The 10156-nt window shown below is 41.7% G+C and overlaps 1 long non-coding RNA gene across 1 annotated transcript; it reads left to right on the top strand.

The window, feature by feature from the left end:
* Positions 1-2854: 2854 nt before the first annotated feature.
* LOC116663139 lies at positions 2855-4197 on the top strand. The gene is made up of 3 exons (XR_004319235.1): positions 2855-2990; positions 3358-3504; positions 4023-4197. It is a non-coding gene; the product is annotated as an uncharacterized LOC116663139 (long non-coding RNA).
* Positions 4198-10156: the final 5959 nt, after the last annotated feature.

The following is a 10156-nucleotide window of genomic DNA, read 5'->3' as shown; positions in this document are numbered from 1 at the left end:
AAAAAAAAAATGGGTGAAAGTGGTCAAAAGGTACAAACTTCCAGTTATAAAATAAATAAGTCCTGGGTATGTAATCAGGATGGTGACTGTAGTTAACAATACTGTATTGTATATTTGAAAGTTGCCAAGAGAGTAGATCTTAAAAGTTCTCATCAGAAGAAAAAAAATACAATTACGTGTGGAGATGGATATTAACTAAACTTGTGGTGGTGATCATTTTGCAATATATACATATAACGAATCATTATGTTGTGCACCTGAAACTAATATAATGTTCTATGTCACTGATATCTAAAAAAATTAAAATTAAAATTTTAAATCTGAACAAAAAAATCATAGGCTAATCTACAGAATGATAAAATGGACTAGGCTATGTCATTTTTCAGTCCAGCTACAGAACCAGTAGACATTTGAAGTCATTGATGAGACATAGGTTTGGTTGCCTTAACCAACAAATTACCCAGCAGCAATTAGAAAATGTCTCTGAATTCTGGTTAGCAGAAAGGTTGTCACCTTTGTCCCATCTGCAGTGAGAATTTAGATCATGTTCCAATGAGAAGTGTTCAATCCATGAACTGGCCCTGGGCTGGGCGACAAGGGGATTCTGACTACTGGAGGAGAGGGGACCTTCTGTGGAGCAATGTGTGCTGTCCTAGCACAGTGCCTTTCTGCTCAAGTACACTGGGACTTGAACCTCTAGGAATGAAACATTGACATACTGATTATGCAATTTGCAAACCATCTAAGTTGTGTGCAAAAGAATTTTTTTCTTTTCCAAGCAAAGAGCTAAATTTATCAAAAACAAACAAAATATAATTGATTGGAGAGGGCAAGAGGGAGCCTTCTGGAGTGCAATAAATGGTCTGGGTCTTGATCTAGATGGCAGTTACAGGGTCTACACAAATGTAAAACTGCATGGAGGGGGACAAGAGGGTAACCTCCTACACTGTTCCTCCTACACTGGAATGTAATCTGGTGCAGCCATTATGGAAAACAGTATGGAGGTTCCTAAAAACTAGAGTTAGCATATGATCCAGCAATTTCACTTCTGGGCATACATCCTAAGGGAACTCTAATTAGAGAAGATACACACACCCCAAGTGTTCACAGCAGCACTATTTACAATAGCCAAGACATGGAAACTGCCTAAATGTCCATCAGCAGATGACTGCATAAAGAAGTTCTGGTATATTTATACAATGGAATACTACTCAGCCATAAAAAAGAATAAAATAATAACATTTGCAGCAACATGGATGGACCTGGAGATTCTCATTCTAAGTGAAGTAAGCCAGAAAGAGAAAGAAAAACACCATATGGTATCACTTATATGTAGAATCTAAAAAATGACACCAAAATGAACTTATTTACAAAACAGAAACAGACTCACAAACATAGAAAACAAACTTATGGTTACCAGGGGGAAAAAGGGGTGGGAAAGGATAAATTGGGAGTTTGAGATTTGCAAATATTAACTACTAAATATAAAATAGATAAACTAGTTTCTACTGTATAGCACAGGGAACTATATTCACTATCTTGTAGTAACCTGTAATGAAAAAGAATATGAAAAGGAATATATATATGTGTATGTATGACTGAAACATGCTGTACACCAGAAACTGACACAACATTGTAAACTGACTATACTTCAATTAAAAAAAAAAGAAAAAAATTCATGAAGGGGAACACTTAGGATTCTTGCACTTTTTAAAATATTTCAATATAAAAATTTTAAAATAGAGATGAGTGCTGGTGATGGTTAAACAACATGGAAATGTACTTAATGCCACTGAACTGTACACTTAATAATGGTTAAAACGGTAGATTTTATGTGTATTTTACTGAAATTAAAATGTGCATATTTAATTTAGTACAGCTCACTATCATATATTAAAGGATGCTAATTAACCTCCATGATGGCAACTTTATCCTTGTAAGTTGCTGGAAAACCACCTCTCTGCTCGGAGAATTTGCCTTGGCTCTATGTTCATTTTCCCAAATTGCTTCCTTCTGGAGGACTATAATCTCTACTAGAAAATGGAGTAATATCTGCAAGTGTGGCTTCTGTCCGGGCCTTCTCTTGACCCTGACCCGACCCCACCCTCACACCCTCCCCTGCATGCATGAACTTCCAGGGTGGGGAAATCTGAACAAAGGCCTAGGGTTCAAGGGGAGGGCAGGGTGCAGAGCAGGGCGGAGAGAGGAGGGAGAGGCCCGGCAGTATCTCTGCTCTCTGCCTGTCTCTGGCTTCCCCTCACCTCTCCTCCCCCGGCGCGAGGCAGGAGGCCAATTGTAGACTTTTAGATGCGTAAGAGACCCAAGTTCCCCCTCCTACGTTTATTCATTTTATTTTATTTCTTAATGAGACACAGCACAGAGAGGTGAAGGGGCTTTTCCAAGGTCACACAGCCAGTTAGAGGCTGAGCCAAGAGTAAAATTTGGTGTCCATTGCTGTAGTAGATCTACACCTGGAATGCAGCCCTTTAGCTCTGCTGCTCCTGAGTCCCTCTATCCCTTCTTCCTCCTCTACCTCGCCTTCCTGCCTGGGCATTTTTAAATAACAACTTTATTGAGGCATAATTCACATATTTGCCCCTTTAAAGTCTACAATTCAAGGTTTTTTTGGTATGTGGAGAGTTGTGCACCCACATCAGTTTCAAACCGCTTTCATCACCCCAAAAAGAAACCCTGTACCCATTAGCAGTTGCTCCCCATTCCACCCACCCCACCCCTGGTCCCCCAGCCCTAGGAAACCATTAATCTCTAGATCTGCTGCCTTTTCTGCACATTTCATATAAACGGAATCATACAACATGCAGCCCTTTGTGACTAGCTTCTTCCACTTAGATTGTCTTCCAGGTTCATCTATGTTGTAGCCCTCCAGATCAGAGCGTCGTTCTGGTCCCAGTAGGCAGAATAAAGAGGCAGAAGGAAGAATGAGAAAGAGAATCCTGAGGGTCCGAGCACAGCGGCACAATGAAATGAAGGTGAGAGTCCTTTCTATGTACAACACACCCAGGCAGGCTGTATCTATTCCTCACCTCCTTTCGTTTAACCTCCATAGTCTCGGAGCATCGCTAACCCCAATTCAGACGTGAAAACCGAAGAGAATTTCAGTAGCTCTTCCAAGGGAAGGCAAGTCATTAGGAGCAGCCTAATGTCGTTCGCTCAACCAGGTCACATCCAGAGCTGTCAGATTCTGAGGGTGTGGATTTCACTACCGTGATGGTGGGTGACTTCTGGCCAGTCTTTAAAAAGTGGTGGTCACTATTTTAAAGTCAAAAAATTGTTCTAAAGTCATTTCATTTCCCAGCCCAGAGTTTCCTCATTCTAAACTCATATTCCTCATTGCAGTGCTACCTCTAATAGCAAAGGAAGAAAAAGACCTACATGTCCAGGGGAGGGGGCTGGATAAAGTGTGACATAGCGATGCGGTGGCTGCAGCTGTAAAACAGCCTGTCGGGAAATCAGGTGCATCCAGTGAAGAAAAGCCATGTGCAGGTTGGTGTGTATACTTATCATTTGTATAAGAAGTATGTGTGTGGGGAGGAAGTGGAGAACCAACACACACACACACACACACACACACACACACACACACACACACACACGTATTTGCCAGGAATCTCAAAAAACTTAAAACCTTGTTGCCTATGTGGAGTGGAACTGCGTGATGGGGGCCCATGGTACTTTTAACTTTTGACCCATGTGACCATATTACCTATTCAAACATACATATATATTTTAAAATCCATTTAAGCATTCAACAAATATTAATGAGCCACCAGATGCTGGAAATACAGCTGTGAACACGATCAAACAAACAAACAAAAAAATGGAAAAGAATCCCGTAGATTCATGCCCCCTTGTTTCTAAGTGTCCAAAGGACCAGTGCAAAGGCCAGCTCTTCTGACACCAGTATAACTTCCCTCCTCTCTTCTCTGATTGTCTTCACCATTTATTATCTCCATCACACTTACTGAATTACCTGCCCCTTGGTTTTGTTTCCTGTTGCTCAGTGTCGATCACCCTAATGAAGTTGCTATCACCATTCACACAGTCGTCCCAGATAGTCCTGGGACCCGAGAAATAGCCCACCTCTCCATTCCCATCACCTGACTCGTTCCAGCTGCCACTATCTGGGGAACAACAGAAGAGCAACCTGATCTTTGTTAATCTGATTAAGAAGGTGAGCCTGGGTCTACCTCCTGCTGCTCTCAATCTCTCTCTCTCTCTTTTATTTTTGAGATTGGGCAAGTCACTTGACCTCTGTGTGTACCTCAGATTCCTCATTTATAAAGTGGGGATAATGACAGGACTATGTCAAGGGCTGTTGTGATAATTAAATGAATTAATATGAAAAGCAATTATAACAGTATTAGGCACATAGAAAGCTCCACCTTGTTAACTGTTGCTTTTATCTTTAGTCATTCCTTCCCCACCTGCCATCCTCTGCCCCTCAGGTTCAGTCAAGCTTAACTCCTTCATTTCTGGAATATATTATACACTTGCAAGCATCTGAGCCTTTATCCTCCTGCTGATCTGAAATAGATGCTCTTGCTTTTCCTGCCTGCCTGATAAGCCTGGGTTGTGCACATAACTCTCCTCTCCTCCCCAGGCTTAATACGCTTCCAGCAGAACACTTTATTTACATGGCTGTCTCCCCTGATAGTCATGAGCTCTGTCAAGAGAGGGCCTATGTTGTATCCATCCTTTAAACAGGGGCCCAAGGGGTAGAGTGGGATGGGGGAATTGGGGGGTCTGAGGGGCAAAGGCAGGACCACCATTTTAGACCAAGCCTGACATTCACAAACGAAATGAGTTACCCCATTTTGACATATCTTCATTTAAAAAAAAAAGGCACTGGAGGCCTCAGAAAACCAAAGTCTACAGCAGGGATCCACATTCTTTTTTAAAATTGAAGTCTAGTTGATTTACAGATATACAGTAAAGTGTTTCAGATATACAGTAAAGTGACTCAGTTATACACACATACATTTTTTCAGATTCTTTTCCATTATAGGTTATTATAAGATATTGAATATAGCTCCCTGTGCTATATAGTAGGTCCTTGTTGTTTTATATATAGTAGTGTGTATCTGTTAATCCCATACTCCTAAATTATCCCTGCATCTTCTGTTTCCCCTTTGGTGACCATAAGTCTGTTTTCTACATACTTTTTTAGGTAAAGGACCATATAGTAACTTTCAGTCTTTGTGGGCCATATGGCCTCTGTTGCAACTCCTAAACTCTGCTCTTTTATCTCCAAAGCTGCTATAAATAGTATATAACGGACTGGCGTCTGGAGCCCAAGTGGGAGACCAGGTAAGAATCACAAGACTGAGAAGGTGCAAAACTTTATTTATGGATACCAAAATTTTCATTACACATAAATTTCATGTGTCACAAAAATTCTCCTTTTGACTTTTGATTTACTTTCAACCATTAAAAACATAAAACCCATTTTTAGCTCACAGGCCATACAAAAACAGATGGGCAGCTGAATTTGGCCTACAGGTCTGTAGCTGTAGGACCCCTGGTGCAATGGGTGTTTTTCTTACTTCAGAAAGGACTTGGGGAAACGATGTTTCGCAGGGCCCATAAAACTTGGGTCACACTTTCAGTGAGTAAAAACACAAAACACCCAGTTAAATTTGAATTTCAGAAACAAGGAATAATCTTTTTTAGTGTAAGTATGTTCTATGTGTATTTTATCTGGCATCCCTACTTCAAAGAGTGTAGTACAGTCCTGTCCCAGTATCCGTGGGGGTACTGGTTCCAGGAGCCCCTGCAGATACCAAAATCAGAGGATGTTCAAGTCCCTTATATAAAATGGTTCAGTACAGTGAATACAGGAGGCCCTTCTTATCCCCAGATGCGGAACTCCTGGATACAGAGAGCCGACTATACTTTTTCGGTGTAAGAATACCAATCCCACCATTTATCCCCACCCCCCACCCACCACCCCCACCCCCACCCCCACCGCCACCATCCGCATTCCACCATCTGTGCATACCGGCTGGAAGAGCACGCCTATTTCCACGAGGCGGCGATCTTTTGAGCTCACGATGTTGGAGGAAGAGCAGACACTATCTGTCAATCACTGTGGAAGGGGGTGGGTTTTCTGGACAGGAAATGGGGCCTGATGGGGGAGAGAAGACTCCTTGCCCCGCCTAGGACCATCCCAGTGCATAAGTGCAGGATGGCACCAGTCACGTGGGGCGAGCCTACTGACTTGTGGCGGGGGTGGGGGCGGGGGATGCTGGGTAAAGATGTTTGGTGTCTGCTGCCTTCGGGCAAGCCTGTCTGTGGGATGAGAGAGTCCCAACCAAGAACCCTTTCTCGTGGGATCCCAGGAAGAGGAACCGGAGATTACACTTTATAAGCGTGTCGATTCTTGGCACTCTGATTATTTCCTCGTTGTTCTCCCCAGCTTTTATTCGTGTGTGTAAATAATAATAAAATACACCATCTTTGTCTCAGTAAGGTTCTTGGAAGCAAAGAAAGACTTCCTATTCCTCCTGAGCCCATTAAAGCAGGAGAAATGCTTCCACTAAGGACAGTGTAGGGCAGCAAGAAATGAGGGAGATGGAAGAAATGGGCACCCCAGGGACATTTAAAGAGAGTCAAGGTTGCATGAATGTCCCCATCAGGAGACAGCCCCCGTAACCCCCTGGAAGATTTAATTCTAGTTTGTATCAGTTTATCACCCCTTCATGATTTGGTTCATTAATCCAAATACTGCTCTCCTGAAAGCCTGCTTCTTCCAGGAAGCCTCCCTCCCCACTGCAGTCCTCAGTGCTTTTCTCTTCATGTCACTCTTAATGTCACCTTTCAATTGACAATGAATCCTGCACTAACTGGAGACATCTCTTAAACTGGACTGTTACTGATGTTTTCTGTGGTGAAATATTTCACTCCTTTGTCTTGTTTTCCTTGAGCACCAGGAACATTTGCTTTATAGTGTTCCTTAAGTCATGTTTGGCTAAGGACGTTTTGGCCCTTCAAGTCACAGCAGTCAACTCTAGCAAAAACCATTTTATCAACTTGAAGCAATATATAAATGAATGTAATTGTTTTGTCATTTTATAGTTGTGGGTGGTATTTAAATAATTTGTGTCAATAATTTCTGTGATTGTAGTTAGTCTAATCCTTGGCATCCATTACCACAGTCATCCTCACTGTTTGGCCTGGGCTCATCATTCTGTCTTCTGGAATTAGATGCATTTTTGGTCTTATAATATGTCTCTAAAACTCAGTATAGTTTTCTTCCCTACCTTGTAGAAACCTGACAAGGCCTTCTTTAAAAAAAAAAAAAAAGTAAAGAAAGAAAAAGAAAGCTTGATAAAATACATAATAGCTGGTATATATGTGTCTACTAAAAGTTTCAATTTTTAAACTTTGAATCAGCCACAAAATGTTCATTTTACTATTCCCACCTCTCTACCTCATGTTAATGGCCTATGGTGAAATTTCAGGCCTACTTACATTGTTATTTATCCTAGGAGTATTAGCACTGCTAATCTGTTTGTCTTGTCTTTGTTTTGTTAGCAAACTGAGAAATCAGCAAGATAGTGGCTATTGAACCCAATGGGAGAAGTATCTGAGCTCCTTTGTTGATATACATTTTAACTTCCAATTCATTTGAAACTCTTAAGTGAAATTTTATTTCAGGATTTGTTTTCGCTGTTGCCTCTGTTCTTTTTAATCTATTACAGCAGAAGACACAAGAAAACTCTTTCAAGAGCCTCAATTTACAAGATCATCAGTTGTATAAGAAAGTACTTAGGTAGATGGTAAATTGAGTGAATTATTAAATTGAAAAATTAATCATCTTTGCTTTTAAATGGCCAGTTAAAAGAAGGCATTTATAAATTATAATCTGAAAGAGCATGCTAACGTTTATTGGCTCTTCACAAACATCAAATAGTTAATGTATGTTGTTACTTTTTCCCCATGAAATTCAACTTTGTAAAATGCATATTTTTCAACCAGATATCTTCTTGAAATTTTAAGCAATTGAGCCTACAAGAAAAAAACTCATGATAGTAAGCCATTTCTTTTTCTTAAACGGAAAAGGGTCACTATGCTGCAGATAGTTCCAAAATAGCAGTTAATACTGAAAAGTCATCTACAATTATCTTCAAAATACATTTTTAAATTTGTCTGGATTATAAGTACATTTTCTCTAGATCACTTCATTTAACTTATATCATGTTCAGTGATTTTCCTAAATAACTTAAGCTTTCCTCTTTAAATGTCAAAACTTACATTATAACAATTTTTATTGGGAAAAATTCTAGAGTATTTCTACTCTTCTTCAACAGAAAGGAACTTAACATGATTTAATCTTTTGTTGGTAACTCACAGGGCATGACTTGTGAAAATCAGTCATTGTGTGGTCATGAAGCAGTGATGCTCCTGGGGTCTCCTTAGGCAGAAGGCCTCTGCGCTGAATAACACAGAGCAGCCTTCCCTGCCTGTGGCTGTGCCGTCTCCTATCCTCCCGTCAGCTCTAACCTTTGCTGAAGTGCTGCTTGTGATGTGCGCCCTTACTGTATGTTTTCATCTTCCTGAGAGCCTGAGACTGGCTCCAGATGCTCAGGCAGTGCGAGGATGATGCACTTTGTGATGGATGTTTGCTGCTCAGATGTTCTGTCGCTTATTTCCAGGTTCCAGGCTAGGCTCCTAAGAACTGACCTTGTTGGGGACAGTTTGCTTGAGAGGAGCTAGCAAACTGCCCAGATCCAAAAACCTGCCTCCTTGTTCCTGTCATCTCTCTGTGCTTCAAAATTCCTCCCATAGAATTCCAAAACAACAACAGTTCACACTTCAATGGTGCTTCTTCTCTCACAGGCACTCATTTCAGCCCTTTACATACGTCAGTCATAGCATCTTTACGACACTTCTCAGGTTACTTACAACTTCCAGATGAAGAAAGGGTGGCACAAAGAGGGTAAGTGACTTGCCCATGGGCTCATGGCTGGTAAATGGCCAAGCTGGGACTCTACCCAGGCAGCCTGACTGCCAGGCCTGCAGTCCTATCTACCACACTTTCCAGGATCTGACTCTCCATCTCTGTGGTTATTGGTGGGAAGTGGGGTGCAGAGAGGGAGGTGGCTGGTAATGAGATTTCACAGCTGCACCCTCGGGTAGAGCCATCTTCCTGAACAACTAGGGCCCTGCCAGCATTATCTGCTTTCAGATTGCTCCTGCTCCACCAATCCAATCTGCAGTTAGCGTCAGCTGCCAACAGTGATCGAGTGTTTTCTGTGTGGCAGGCTTGGTTCTAGGCATCTGACAGATATCTCTGACCCCTGTGCTACTGTCTTCTCCTCATAAAGAGGGAAGGTTCAAGTGGCTTATTCAGATCACAATGATTGGCAGGCCCACCACTTTCATTCTTCAGACACCTCAAGGACAAAGCCTCCATCCTTCTCCATTTGCCTATAGGATAGAAGCCAAATTCCTCACTGGCAGGCAAGGTGCCATGCTATCTTTCCAACTTTATCTCCTGCTGGGCTCCAGCTTGACTCCTCTGTTCCAGACTGGCATGTCTGTGCCCGCTCCCCCAACCCACAGGCTCACTCCCAGTGCCCCACCATTCATCTGTTGTTCCCACGACCTAAAATGTCTTGTTTTCTCCTTTGTGCCTACTCAAGTCCTGTGTGACTACCAGGTGCTGTTCAGTCTTCCGTCTCACACAGGGTCCTCCCACACGAAATGCTTCAGGTCCTAGGAGTCTCACTTCCCCCTTGATTCTTCCCGCTCATACCAGCCCCTAGGGCACCGAGCACATGAAGTTGTACACCTAATCGTTAGGTCCAGCCAGCTCCACACTTGACACTTGAGCTGAATATTTTGACTCATATAGTATCTTGCTTCATATATATAGTTAGAAGCACCACAGGGAATTTTCCCTATGACCTGTTGCACCAAGAACTGGAGCAAAAACTGCTTTGCCTGGACAAAATGCAAAATAGATTAAATTTATCATTAGTCTTTTCTAATATAGCTTCCCCCTCCCATAAGTTATGCCAGTACATGGAAGGTTATATATATATGTACCTTACTCACTACTCTTCTCTTCTTTAAAATATGTAAATAACAACAATAACAACATTAACAACAGCATACATATTATTGTGTGCTA

This window comes from Camelus ferus, chromosome 4 (genome assembly GCF_009834535.1).
Source record: "Camelus ferus isolate YT-003-E chromosome 4, BCGSAC_Cfer_1.0, whole genome shotgun sequence".
In the NCBI taxonomy this organism is placed as follows: Eukaryota; Metazoa; Chordata; class Mammalia; order Artiodactyla; family Camelidae; genus Camelus; species Camelus ferus.
This window is presented reverse-complemented; position numbering and strand designations above follow the sequence as displayed.